We start from the raw sequence: 15,064 nt of genomic DNA, 5'->3' as shown, positions 1-15,064 counted from the left end.
CGTGTGCCGCAACTAGTGAGCTCGCGTGCTGCAACTACTGAAGCCCACGCGTCTAGAGCCCGTGCTCTGCAACAACAGAAGCCACAGCAATGAGAAGCCTGTGCACCGCAATGCAGAGTAGCCCCTGCTCGCCACAACTAGGGAAAGCCCGCGCACAGCAACAAACACCCAACACAGCCAAAAAAAAAAAAAAAAAAGAATAGATATATATTTATATGTATAACTGAATCACTTTGCTGTACACCTGAAACAAACACAACATTGTAAATCAACTATATTTAAATAAAAATTAAAAAAAAAGAAATCTTGGGTTAAAACAAGAATGCAAAAATATAATCAAAAAAATGCTCATAGAAGTGGAAGATTTGGCAGACTGTCCATGAAACCTTATTGTGCCCACTCCCGAGACCTGGAAGTCTAATTGGCAACAGTGTAATTGGCATTTCATGGAATGGTCAAGGAAGTGAAGAAGGTTCTCAGGGGGTGCTGGGTTGCAAGCCAAAGAAACTGACTCAAATCAGTCTAAGCTTGTTCAGAAGTATTCAAGGGTACCTCCTACAGCACATCTGGGCTCAAGGGTCTAGAACCAGGAATTGGACATATCAGGGTCTAAGGCTGCTCTGTTCTCTCTCCTCATTCTGGAGCTGCATTCTCCCTCCTCTCTGCTGCTCTCAACTAATCTGTTTTTTTTTTTTCCCTTGCTGTGCAGAGCAGCCTTCTATGCCTCTCCTGCCCACAATCCAAATGTGGCCACCCCACTTTTTCTTCATTTTCTCTCAGTTCTAGTCTCCATAAATGACCAGCAAAGACAACGAAGTACAACTCCAAATTCCCAGGGGAGAATCCGATTGGCCCATTTTGTGCCCTCTTGTCCAATCATCTATGCTTGGGGTCAAAGTCCGATATAACAAACATGGCTGCAGGAGCTGACCCCTGAGGGGTGGGGTAGATATCAGGTCCCAGGGCTGTGAGCTGGATATGGGCCCTAAAAGGCATCTTCAATACACAAAGCAGGAAAAGAGGACAAACACCTGCAGTGATTGACAATGACTTGGGCTTTGGAAGGACCACTTGACAAGGATCCATGTCAGAATCTTCTAGGGCAATAAGCTTGCCAGTGGCTAGTTCAGTCAGTCCCCCCGTCGCCTGCCTCCTGGTGTCTAAGACTCAGGAAAGGACCAGGTGGATTTGCAGGTGCACTGTGCCCTGCCCAACCCTCTCTGCACTCCCCAAAGAGCCAGCCTCTTTCCCTGCACCAGAGTCTTTGCCCACACCCTCCCCCTTGCCTGAACACTTTGTCCCGTGGCCCCTCCCCCTACACGTTCGCAAAGCTGGCTCCTCATCATGCTTCAGGGCTCACCTTAAAGTCACCCTCCACACCCTTTTTGATCTTCTCCACCTTTATACATACCCTATAAATTCCCTTCATAGAATAATCATAATCTGAATTAAATGCTTATGATAATAGTAGCAAACACTCAGACGATGTTTCCTATGTGTTGGATATTTCCATAACAGCTTTGTAAGTGTGAATTCAATCCATCAACACATCTAAATCTGTGAAGTAGGCAGTCCTATTATCCCTCCTTTCACAAGTGAGGAAACTGAGGCACAGAATTGTTAGGTAACTTGCCCAATATCCTCCAGCAAGCAACTAGCTCCAAAGTCTGAAACCTTAACCCCTGCTTCCTCTTGACTACAGTGTTCCACTGTTTATAGGTTGGATTACTTATTCATCATCTGTCTACTCAATTATATGCTCTGCACAGTCAAGGGCTGTATTGATTGTGCCCACTCTATCTTTATCACTTATCAGAATGCCTCACACTAAAAATTTATTTGCAAAACGAATAAATGAAGGGACGTGGGAAAGCAAGAATGCGTTAATTCCTTTTAAAAAGAAAGACCCAAGATGCGTGTCTGCATGATAACAGGGAATCAGGTAAGATCACTCTTCCAAGACTTTAAGGGGGTGTATATAGGATTAAACAGGGGGGCCCTTCTAGAAATAGCACCAGGGGAGGACTGAGAGATGAGATTCCTCTCATATAAAGGCTGTCTTTCTTTCTGCTGCTATCATCTTTATCCTGTGCTCCTATCTCACCCAGCCTCAGATTGCCAATCTGAGCTTAATGGAACTGCTTCCATGCTGTCAGAGGTGGGAGCAGCCGGCATTAATAAACGGAGAGCTCTCCAGCAAAGCAGGGACTAGAGATGAGCGTGATGTCCCAAGCTTAGAGCTCAGGCATGGGACGCTGATGGTGACCTCCCTTCTCCCCGACTGTTCATGGCAGGAATAATACAGAGGTTGGGGGTGGAGGAAATGGACAGGGCTCTGGGGAGGGGGCTCTAACCTCAAAATATATTCAGAACCCTATTCCTTTCCATCACCTTCATCACTACCAGCTGGGCCACAACCACCAGCATCCCCCACCTGGATTCCTGCTCTGGCTTCCTAATGGTCTCCCTGCTTCCAATCACCCTCCATCCAATATCTTCTCCACCAGAGGTTGGAGCCACCCTGTTAGAACCCACCTCTGATCATGTCCCTCCTCTGCTCAGAACCCTCCCGTGGCACCCTCAGCACTCAGAGCAAAAGCCAAGGTTTCTACAGTGGCCTGCGAGGCCCTATATGATCGTGATCTGGCTCCTATCACCACCGTGACCTCGTCCCCTGCTCCTCTCTGGTGTCCTTGATGTCCACGGAATACATCAGTCACGCCTCCGCCTCCAGGCCTTTGCTCCAGCTGTTCCCTCTGCCTGCAATCCTTTTCCCCCAGAGATCTGCTTCCCTAAACAACTCACCTGAGTCTTTGTTCTCACTGAAGCCTACTCACCCATGCAATAGGAGTTAACATCACAGCCTGACACCCCTTTGCCCCATGCCTGAACCCCCTTCCCTATCTGCTACCCATAGCACTTATCACTTTCTAACATGCCTCACCATTTACTTATTTATTTATTATATTTATTTATTTTGTTTTCTGGCTCTCATACTCAAATCAAACTTCACGAGAGCATCTTTGTATGCCGTGTGCACTGATGATTCCCAAGCATCCAGGACAATGCCTAGCACATAAAGGCCCTGTATAAGTCACTGGGCACCGATGGCATGAAGAGCTGCTGACATCCACTCATGTGTTGAAGGCTTACTATGCACCTGGCACAGTGCTCAGCACATTCCAGGGGTTATCTCATGTTACCCTCAGGGCTGAATGGAACTGAAACCCCTTTCCATGGCCCATGGGGCCCTTCACGATCTGGTCCTGCCTCCCTCTCCTGCCATTCTCCACCTTGCTCACCAGCTTCAGCCGTTCCACGCTGGCCTCCTCTGCTCCCCACACGCATGGGACACAGCCTGGCCTCAGGGGCTTCGTATCTGCTATTTCCTCCACTAGAAACATTCTTCTTTAGAACTTCACATGACCTGCTTGTCCCTCACTTTATTTGGGTCTCGGCTCAAGTATCACCTCATCAGTAAGGTCTTTGCTGACCACTTTATTTAAAATAGCACCCTTATCACCCAGTCTCCTTTCTCTGCCTTTTTACTTTTTATAGCACTTATTATATCAACATTAAGTTATATGTTGATTAATTTCTTTATTTCCTCACTAGACTTTCAGCCCCCGATAAGGGTAGAGGGAGATCCACTCATTGCTGAGGCCCTGATATCCAGAACCATGTCTGGCACAGAGGAGGCGCTCAGTGGATCCTGTTGAATGAAGGGCAGGCTCCACAATCATCTTCAGTCTTAGATGAGAATCTGGAGGCCGAGAGGGGTTGAGTAACTCCCTAGGTCATATAGCTAATAGAGAGATAGGAAGAACTAATGTCCTGATGATATTTTTCTTCTAAAGTATCCTAAGAACCCTGCTCAGTTCTTGTATATGGTGGGTGATTGATACAGTAATAAATAAGTTCTTGAAAAGCATGAAGTGTGGATCAGCTTTCATATTCAAAGTCTGGGACACTTGCAGACTGTAAACTCCTGGAGGGCAGGGATTGTGTGTATCTGGGCAAGTGACTTGACTTTTCTCGGCCCCAGGCTGCTCATGTCCAGTAATAGCTGACTTAAGGATTAAATGAATTAATGCATGCAACATGTTTAGCATAGTATCTGGTGTCATAAGGCATAAAAATCTCTAGTTTTTATCATTATGAATTGTCTTCATACCCCTCCATGTGGTACAGTACTTAGCACATAGCAGGCACCCCAGGAATATTTGCTGTGGTTCAAGTGTTTGAAAACCACGCACGAGGGGCCGTATTACTGTTGAAAGGTATCTGCTGCCTCTTCCCCATCATACCTCCCTGCCCCAGGAGGATCACACTTCTCTGACACTTTGGTCTTGGTCTTGGCCATGTGACTTGAGTCAGCAAAATATGAGCAGAAGTGACATGGGCCTCTTCTCTTCCAAGGAAGAAGTTTTAAGAGCCATTGTGTGGTTCATGGTGATCTCATTTTGTCTTTGACAGGAGACCAGCAACATCCCAGAGGCTGCTCCAGAGACTAAACTTTGACCCCGGAATTGAAGACAACTTGACACAGAGTCCGATCTGACCTGTGACAAGAGCTGACATGAAACATGAGCAAGAAATAAACCTCTGCTGCTCTGAGGCGCTGAGATTTAGGGCTCATTTGTTACTGCAGCTTACCCACGCCTATCCTCATGGATGCACTGTGGCAATTGTGGTTATAGTACCATCTCTGGATTCTACATGTTTTTGAACAAAATGCATTTATATGAGCACAACCCTGTAGATAGAACAGAATGGTGGAGCGTGATGGGATGGAGAGTATTCCAGCCTGGGCAGGAGAACCACAGTGGCCAGGGCAGCCAGAGGCAGCATATCAGTAGTCCTGGTGGTGGAGGGTGGGAGGCAGGGGATATTAATGAGCCTGGAGGTAAGTAAGCTAAGTAACTTTTTTTGTTTCCCCAAATCACTAACTTTCATTGTTATTTCTCACATGGTATGGTAAGCACAATGTTATTTCTCACATGGTAGGTATATGTATAATATATGTGTATATATTTAGTTTTATATAAATAAATATAAATATTTATATATTTATATACATAAATAATAAATATAAATATTTAGTTTTATATAAACTATATATATATATAGTTTTTCATTGAAAAAGAGCCCAATAGTAGAAAATGTTTAAAGAATATAAATGGATAAAGAAATTATGGAAATCTCAATCTTACTATGCTCAATTCCCCCCAGGAGATAATCACTGGTATTGCTTGGTACAAATCCTTTATCTGTGCATTTACATACACAGCTATTTTTTTTCCTAGCATAAATGAATGGAATACTACTATATGTATTGTTCTGCAATTTGCTTTTTTATTTTAACTTAGTATTTCTTGGAGACCTTTTTGTGGCACTCAGTAGAGGTCTAGCTCATTTTTATAATGGCTTCATATTATTCCATGCTATGGATGAAGTGTAATTTATTTAACTTTTCCACTATTAATGGACATTTATATCCATTTGAAGTTTTACCTCCTTCTGTGATTCATGGACTAATATCTCCACTAATGTCAAGCTTTACAACATGGCAGTATAAATGACCACATTTTTCTCTCCCTGAATTTGTAAACGTCTTATCAACAACAGTACAGGGGTGGATGTGTGTGCATTGGCTGCAGATGCCTCGTGCCTGGGCCATGGCAGTTCCTCCTGGAGGTGAAGGCTGTTTGCCTGCACTGTCTTGGGAAAGAGGAAGAAGCTCCCAGAAGACCTGCCTTTCTCATCTCTGACCCACCTCTTTCTCTCCCCTTCCAGGCATAGGAACAGTCCACAGTTCCTAAGAAGATTCCAGATCAAAGTGCTTCCTGTCCTTTGGCCTAAGAACCATACCCACTTACAAATGAATCATGATTAACTTTACACTTGTGCTTGGGGCATTTCCCTAAACTGTCATGTAAGCCCACTCTTGATGTGTTTAGTTTTTATTTCTTGCTCTCTCCATTTATCTGCCTCTGTCCACCCTGTTTCTGTCAGTCTCCTTCTTCTCTCCTCCACCAAGATACAGAATTTTATCCTCAGTAGATAATGAATGTAGCCTTATCAGCTGTCATAAGCAACCTTGCTGGGGGTGAGGAAGCGGAACGTGGCAACTCTGGGAAAATAAGACGAGAATTTATTACTTAGGGTTTTCTCAGTGCCTCACCCCAAACCTCATGCTTACTAAAGCACTAGATACCATCGTGTTGATTTTAAGATGCTCTCCTTACCATGCTGACATTTCTAAAGCCAGCATGTGTTCTATGATAAAAGTCTACTTTTAATACAATATTTTAAAAATAACCAGTGGCATTTTATAATTGAAGTAAATTCCTGTAAGAAGGGATGATTCAGTCGCCCCTGCTATTAGGAACTGTGTCAAGGATGAGGACACCCAGAAGCCAGCCATGGTTCTCTTTCCTCAAGCCGCCTCCCCACATGCTCATCACGCCTGAAATATCCACTATTCGAATTCTTTCTTAGGAGCCTTAAGGAACCTTGGGCTCCATGGGTGGTCCCCTGGCTTGGCAAACTAAAGCGTTAGCACATCCTGGCTAGACTGATTGGTTCAGGGGCAGGCACATCACCCAAGCTGGGCCACTGAGACTTAGGTCCTCTTGGCTGGTAACAAGCCAATGGGGTGTCTAGGTCCAGAGCTGCAGGGGGCCATCAAACCCTTTGGAGATGAAGCCAACCCAAGAAGTCAGAGTCCAAAGATGAAGAGAGGGAATTCCCAATGCCATTGTAGAGCACCTGGATACAGCTGTTCCTGAAGCTAGCCATTTAGGTTTAAGCCAGTTGGAGTTGAGCTTCTGCCACATGCAACCAACACTGACCTGATGACTACAGCCGCAAATCTGTGCTGACACGTAACAGGGCTAGAGCATGAAAGAGAAGGAAGGGGAGGGGAAAGCTTGGAGTAGGGGCAAGGGGACAGGGGTGTGGTGAGGCAGGAGAGGGAGAAATCCCAGAGCACTGAAAGGGACTGTGTGGAGATAAGGGGGCCATGAATAAGGATTTCTCGGCATGGCCTCTGAGGCCCTCCCAGTGGGACCTCTCTCTTTCCTTGCATTGGACAACTCCATCCCCTTTGCTTCCTGTACCCTCACAGGATATCCTAGGTATCCCTTCCTCAGGGCACATGCCTTTTCCTTCTGGACTGTTCATGCCCCATTGTTGGCTAATTTTTTGGTGAGCCTTGAGCTCAAAGACCTTCTCCTGGGGGGGCCCACCCATACCCATACCCAGAGGTGCACCTCTTCTACCTAACACCCTCCCCATTTGAAAGTACACGTATGCATACTTGTGCATGTGTGCGTGTGTGTGTGTGTGTGTGTGTGTGTGTGTGTGTGTAATTATCTGGTTAATGTCCTTTCCAGCTAGACTAAGCTCCTACACCCAGTGCCTCGCACATGCCTGGCATTTTCCCATTACGCTCGGGAAATATCTGCTGAGTGAAGGAATCAGAGTCTCACTTGGGTTGAGGTCCCCCCAGGGCACACACTGATAAAGGTTCAGGGTCTGGACTCAGACTCTTGAGTGCCAACCTGACTAACTGTGATCTTGGGAAAGTCACTTACATTCGTTAGGCTCAGTTTCCTCATCCGTGAAATGGGGATAATAGTGGCACCCACTTCCCAGGGATGCTGCAAGGATTACATGAGCTATTATCAATAAACCATTGAGAACAAGAGCTGACACAGTCAATACAGAATAAAGGTACACTAAGCTTATTCTTACAAGGGCCCCTTTAGCTGTGGCTGACAACAGAGAAAGAACAAATCTTGTGTTGCCAAAGGACATATATCTCCAAGCCCAATTGAAATAAGACAAGAATAACTACAGGAACCCAGGAAGCATGAGGAGTTGGCTTCGGCCTGGTTTGCAGCCCATGGTGGCCCATGGCGCGATGGACCAGCCATGTTTAGAAAGATCACCTGGTGTCTATAGAGTCCTCAAATGCAGTACTTCACGCTTTGATGGACTCAAGAACAACCTGACGGATCTTTTGAAAGTGCAGATTCTGATTTGGGGCAGGGCCCGAGATCGTGCATTTATAACATGCTCCCAGGCGATGCTGCCGCTGCGGTGGGCAGACCGTGCTTTGAGCAGCCAGGCAGACACACGGTGGGAAGCGACTGCCAGCGTTCCGAGGAAGAGGAAGCTGGCTGGCTCTAGCGCCCAGCACTGTTGGAGAGAGTGGGTGATTGAGAAGGAAAGGAGACAACCTGAAATGGAAATAAATGCTGTGCACCACAATCTCATTACTGTCTAAAATTAGATTAACATAATTAAAAATTTAAAAGCTGGATTAAAGCACGTCAGTCTGAAATCTAGTGCTGAATGATGCCGTGGCTCTCTTTGCTTTTTCCTTAAGGGTTTGGGCTAATGGGTATTTCAAAGATTACTGGGTTACATGTTATTCTTTGTGATTTTAAATTATCACCAAACACCTCCAACCGGCCTTCTTTTCGAGATGACTTTCCCAGGACACGGCTGCCACGACTCTGAAAAATGTTCCGGCGTCCTGAGCCCTCAGCCCCTTCCTCCCACTGACTTCTAGGCTCCTTGGGATGAAAAAGGAGGTTTAGTCACCCTACAAACTGCAGGTATGCAACTGATACTTGTCACGCCCATCATGGTGATTGGCATAAGTATTACTGAGATTCCTGTTTTAAAAGTAAAGAAATAGGGCTTCCCTGGTGGCGCAGTGGTTGGGAGTCTGCCTGCCAGTGCGGGGGACGCGGGTTCGGGCCCTGGTCTGGGAGGATCCCACATGCCGCGGAGCAATCGGGCCCGTGAGCCACAACTACTGAGCCTGCGCGTCTGGAGCTTGTGCTCCGCAACAAGAGAGGCCGCGACAGTGAGAGGCCCGCGCACCGCGATGAAGAGCGGCCCCCGCTCGCCGCAACTGGAGAAAGCCCTCGCACAGAAACGAAGACCCAACACAGCCAAAAATAAATAAATAAATAAATAAATTTATTTAAAAAAAAAAAAAAAAAAAAAAAGTAAAGAAATAGAGGTTCAGAGAGGTAAAGTAAGCTGCATGGGGTCACACAGCTGATTAGTGGAAAAGATGGGATGCTAACACAATTCTGTTTGTTTGACTTTAAAATATCCATGTTCTTTCCATGGCCTCTCTGAAGAGTAAAGCATCATGGGGCTCCAGTAAAGGTGTGTGTGTGTCTGGGTGTTTGTGTGTGCATACAATGTATATACACATTGTGTGTAGGCAGAGGGGGGAGGTACGCAGAAAGAAAGAGAGGCAGAACGAACATCCAGTTGTAAAATATCTGTCTCTTCGTTTTTGCTAAAGTTGCCATACTGGAGCCATTACCAGCTGATATAATTTACTACATATTTTAATAGAACTGGGCTAAGTGATCTGTTCCCTCACCACAGTCACAAAACACTTACTAACTTGGGCTCTAATTCCAGTCCTGGAGTCATTAAGTCTGTTCTCATCCACCCAGAGACTAAGATCCCAAGGGTGAGTATTATCTTGGTGACATACTTGATTGCATGGCTTTGAGCCTGGAATGGAGAAGGTTATCCTTTCCCTCTGCCCAGGGTAGGTGGATGGTGATGGCAAATTGGGGCGGGGACTCCGTGGAGCTAGGCGAGGGTCGCGGTGGCCATTCTTTTGTAGGATGCATCCATATCCTTGCCAAGCTTCTCTCCTGAATACTCTGAGACTTGCAGTTTTCCCAAAACACTTTCCTATAAACCAGATTTCCTTCAGTAAAGTGAGCTATTTTCAAGAAGTCCTGGGAGAGAACTTTGCCTAAGCTGGAGTTAGACTGGAGGCACGCTGATGTAGGGAAGGGCTCCTCATTAAAGAGCTGTTGCTTTGAACTGAAGACGACTGTTTTCTGCTACCTATACAAGCCAGAGAGTCACTCTACTATTATTATTCATTTTAAAATAAAATGAGGACCTACTATGTGCCGGCCAGTCTTCTAGATGCTGAGACCACCACTGTGAACCAGGCTTGGACTCTAGACAGTGAGACATTAAAAATGCAGGAAAATGGTTCAGCCTCTGTGGACAACAGTTGGGTTCCTTAGCAAGTTGAACGTTGAATCACCATAAGACCCAGCAATTCCACTCCCCAAAGAATTAAAAACAGACACTCAAACAAATGCTACACAAATGTCCAAAGCAGCACTGTTCACAATAGCCCACGTGGTAGAAAAACTCAAATGTCCGTCAGCAGATGAGTGGATGAACCAAATGTGGTCTATCCACACAATGGAATATCACTCAATTATAAAAAGGAATGAAGGGGAACCCTCTTACACTTTTGGTGGGAACGTAAATTGGTGCAGCCACTAGGGAGAACAGTATGGAGGTTCCTTAAAAAACTGAAAATAGAACTACCATATGATCCAGCAATTTCACTCCCAGGAGTATATCTGGAGAAAACAATAATTCAAAAAGATACATGCACCCCAATGTTCATAGCAGCACATTTACAATAGCCAAGACATGGAAGCAACCTCAACGTCCATCGACAGATGAATGGATAAAGAAGATGTGGTACATATATACAATGGAATATTACTCAGCCACGAAAAAGAATGAGATAATGCCATTTGCAGCAACATGGATGGATATAGAGATTGTCACACTGAGTGAAGTAAGTCAGACAGAGAAAGACAAATATCATATGATATCGCTTATATGTGGAATCTAAAAAAAGGGTACAAATGAACTTATCTGCAAAACAGAAATAGAGTCACAGATGTAGAAAACAAACTTATGGTTACCAGGGGGTAAGGGGGGGAAAGAATAAATTGGGAGATTGGGATTGACATATATACACTATTATATATAAAATAGATAACTAATAACGACCTCCTGTATAGCACAGGGAACTCTACTCAATACTTGTAATGGCTTATATGGGAAAAGAATCTAAAAAAGAGTGGATATAGGTATATGTATAACAGATTCACTTTGCTGTACACCTGAAATAAACACAACATTGTAAATCAACTCTACCCCAATAAAAAATTTTTTAAAAAAGGAATGAAATTCTGATACTTGCTACAACATGGATGAACTTTGAAAACTTTATGCTCAGTGAAAGAAGCCAGGCACAAAAGGCCACTTATTGTATGATTCCATTTATATGAAACATCCAGAATAGGTAAATCCATACAGAGAGAGAGCAGATCGTTAGAGGCATGGGCTGGGGTGGGGAGGGATGGAAGTGACTGCTTAATGGGTATGGGGTTTCCTTTTGGGGTGATGAAAATGTTTTGGAACTAGATAGAGGTGGTGGTTGCACAATACTGTGAAAATACCAAATGCCAATGTTATACACTTAAAATGGTTAATTTTATGTTATGTGGATTTCACCTTAATTTAAAAAATACATGTTAATACAATAATTTCAGATAGTGAGAAGAGCTAATAGGAAAATAAAGCAGGATAATGAGGTCAACAGAGATGAAATGCAAGAGGCTGTCCACAAAGGGGCAACATTTAAGGCAATTGCCTGGAGGGGAAAACCGTGCAGATTAGGGAAGAACTTTACAGGCAGGGGAAGAGTAAGAACAGAGGCCCTGGGGCAGGAAGGAGATGGGCCTGATGGGTGCCAGTGTAGCTGGATGTTGTGGGTAAAGAGGGGGAAGGCAAGAGCTGAGAGTGTGAGGTATGTAGGAACCAGATCCTGGAAACTCACCTGAAGGGAAGAAGCTTGCATTTGACTCTAATTCTCAGGGGAAGCCACTGCAGAGTTGTAATCAGGTGACATATGCTGATTTGCATTTTTTGTAAATGCAGGTAAAATTTGCCTAACATAAAGTTAGCTAATTAATTTTAAAGTGCACTGTTCAGTGACATTTAGTAAATTCACAGTGCTGTGTAACTACCATCTCTAGTTCCAAAACATTTGCATCACCCCAAAGAAAGCTGTAGATATTAAGTAGTCACTCCCACTACCCCCTCCCTGAGCCCTGCTAACCACTAATCTGCTTTCTGTCTCTATACATTTACCTATTCTGGATGTTTCATATAAATGGAATCACACAATATGTGACCTTTTGTGTCTGGCTACTTTCACTCAGCATGATGTTTTCAAGGTTCATTCATGTTGTAGCAAGTATCAGAACTTTATTCCTTTTTAGGGTTGAATGATATTCCATTGTATGGATAGACCACATTTTGTTGATGCAGTCATTAGTGAATGGACATTTGGGCTGTTTCCATACTTTGTGAATAGTGCTACTGTGAACATTTTGTAAAAGTTTTTGTTTGAACACCTGTTTTCAGTTCTTTGGGATACCTACCTAGGAGTGGAATTGCTGGGTCACATGGAAAGTCTATGTTTAATGTTTTGAAGAACAGCCAAACTATTTTCCACAATGGCAGCTCTATTTTATATTCCCATGTACTGATTGGCATTTTTCAAAAAGAATTTTTTGGCTGTTGTGTGGCAAAAAGATCGTAGGCAGGAGGCGGAGGAGGCATAGAGACTAGTTCCCTTTGTCCAGGGAGGAGGTGACAGTGGCTGAGACTTTATTAGCAGAAGTAGAGGTGAGGAAAAGTGGACGGATTCTAGCATGTTTTGGAATGTCCTGACTTACAACTGAAAACTTCAGGTGGAATTCTAGCTGTGAGAGAAAAATTGTACAAAGGCAGCTCTGGTCTGATTTTGAAGTGAAATGTAGTGGGGAGATTTGAATCCTGGGAAGAAGAAAGTTCTTCAGCCATTCTCTATTCAGTGATTGCTGAGGATGTTTTGTAGGGAAATTTCCATTATCTTGCCGGCTGGCTTGAAAACTACTCTTGGGGATAAAACTTTTTTTTAAGAAAGACACCTTGATGGGCAGCTGAGAGGAAAAGTGAGACCCTGAAGTCATCAGTCAGTAAAAGCAAAGTCCCCTAAAGCAAGGTTTAATGGTTCTCCAGAATTTTCCCTGGCGAGGGGTTGGAGGAGAGAAAAAAGAGATTGGAATGGGTGAGGAAGGCATCAGTTAGGCAATGCCCTGTGGATGCCTGGGACCACTGGCTAGAGAAGCATCTCCAGTGAAATCTGTTGAATCATCTGGCTTAAAGCCTGTGAAAAGACAAGACCACTGAGTCCCAGGGCAGCAAAATGCTTGCAAAAAGATGGGTGATAATAAGTGGCAAAACCAAAAATCAAATGTCCTTTCCACTTTTCTCTTGCTATGGAATGTTTTCAAAGGGTTTCTTTGAAGAGAAACAAGTAAATATTCAAGCTGCACTCCCTATAAGTTTACATTCCCATTCATCCATCATCCATCCATCCATCCATCCACCCACGACCCATCCACCTACCCGTGCATCCATTTCATCATTCAGCAAATTTCTTAACACATTTACCATCTAAGCTGAGGTTGGGTTGTCAGAAGGCAATCCTGCAGGGCCTTATTTACCATGACAAGGAATTTGAATTTTATTCTAAGAGTAATGGGGACCCATGTAGGGGTTTTAGCATGAGGTGGGCTAAACGTAAGTTAAAATGATTACTTTGGTTTGTGGATGGTGGGTTGGAGGGGGCAAAAGAAGGAGCAGGGAGATGCAGTCTCTAAATTTAAACACAGTCCGACAGTCCTATTGATACGGACCAAGGTTCTTTGCCTTCCCCAGTCAATAGAAACTGATCAGAGGTCAGACAAGAAATTCAAGCAAGGCTTTATTGGGGCCCCTGCTGCAGCAGCGGGGAGCAAGAACAAGCAACACGTTCCCCAGCTCGCTCCCCCGAGAAGGGGGGGCGCTGGTTCCTTATATGGCATGAGAGTAGGGGTGTGTCCAGGGGTCAGGGCGGAGGGGTGGCTTAGGTGTTTTGCCCACCCCTTTGTTGGTGTTCTGTGCAGGGGGCATGCACAGTACCCTGCTTTTGCTCCTGACACCCTGATTTTGCTCCTGGTTTTTCAGAAGTGGCAGTTGGGTTTTTTGATCTTTTTCTATCTTTTGTATCTTGTTGTCCATAATTTGACCCAACTGTGCATGCACGCAGTTATTTCTAGTCCCTTATATTTTCTTTGTATTTTGTTTCTCGAGGAGTCATTTGTCCAGGTGTAAGCACAGCAGCAAAGGGTCCCAGGTCCTAAGTCCCAGTCTGTCTCACTATTGCCTTCAGCTATCTGGGCTTCCAAGCAGTTCAACAAGAACTTATTGAGTTGCTACTGCGTACCAGGCCCAGGCACCCTGGGTACAGAGATGATCAGGGAGTGTTGCCTGCCCTCCTGGAACTGAAGCTGCGGTGGGAGAGACAGAAGGAAGCCAGCAATTATGACTTGGGATAGGACATCTGGATACCCAGATGATGTGACGACACAGGGTGGGAACCCCAACAAAACCTAAAGAGGCAGAGATATCAAGGAGGGCATCTTGGAGGAATTGGCATTTAGGCCAAGGATCTAAGGATGACTTGGACTTAGCTGGGGAAGGCATACTTGGCAAAGAAGACAGGATGAGCAAAGGCACTAAGGCATGGCACAGCGTGGTTTCATGTGGGAAGTCACATGAGATTCCTTAGGGAATGAGGCAGAATATTACTAAACAGATAGGTACAAGTGATGTTGTGTGCGTGTGTGTGTTACCAGCTGATCAGTACTGGAGGGTGGCTGTGGGTGGAGGATGAGAATGGAGATGCTGGCAGGGGCTGGGCATGACAGATCTCACATGGTTCATACTCTGATGGTACTGGGGAGCCACTGATTGTAAAAGGGAGAGGCATAAACCCTCCTCCTCCTGCTCATCTCTCAGTGAAGAGTCATAGTCTGAGCACGTGTGGGCAAGAGAGGATGAGACCTTAGGAAGCAAATTCAATATGCTGTTTGTTTGTATAAGGTGTATGTGTGGGGAGCCTGTTTCCAGGGGCAATTTATGTCTGTTGTAAAAAATAACCTTTTTTCCTATTATACTAATAATCTATTTGTTTTGAAAATTTGGAAAATATGGACTAGAAAAAATGAACAAAAATTTAAACCTGAAATTACATCCCCTGGTGATAAATCTGTTAGTATTTTATTGTATATCTTTCCTGTCGTTTAAAATTACATAACCATGA

General features: G+C 44.5%; 1 long non-coding RNA gene across 3 annotated transcripts in view; it reads left to right on the top strand.

Moving 5' to 3' along the window:
• Window positions 1–9,028, top strand: part of LOC309646343 — a 62,135-nt gene extending 53,107 nt beyond the window's left edge. The window contains exons 4-6 of one of the 3 annotated variants that reach the window (XR_014255299.1): window positions 1,817–1,942; window positions 4,477–4,906; window positions 5,797–9,028. This is a non-coding gene — a long non-coding RNA (uncharacterized lncRNA). Of the gene's footprint in view, window positions 1–1,816; window positions 1,943–4,476; window positions 4,907–5,796 lie in introns of those variants that run through there. The other 2 variants (XR_014255301.1, XR_014255300.1) reach the window with 2 other exon arrangements.
• Window positions 9,029–15,064: the final 6,036 nt, after the last annotated feature.

The sequence above is a fragment of the Balaenoptera physalus genome (genome assembly GCF_965194825.1).
Source record: "Balaenoptera physalus genome assembly, chromosome: 16".
NCBI classification, from domain to species: Eukaryota; Metazoa; Chordata; class Mammalia; order Artiodactyla; family Balaenopteridae; genus Balaenoptera; species Balaenoptera physalus.
Note: the sequence above shows the minus strand (reverse complement) of the source record. Positions and strands in the feature narration are given on the sequence as shown.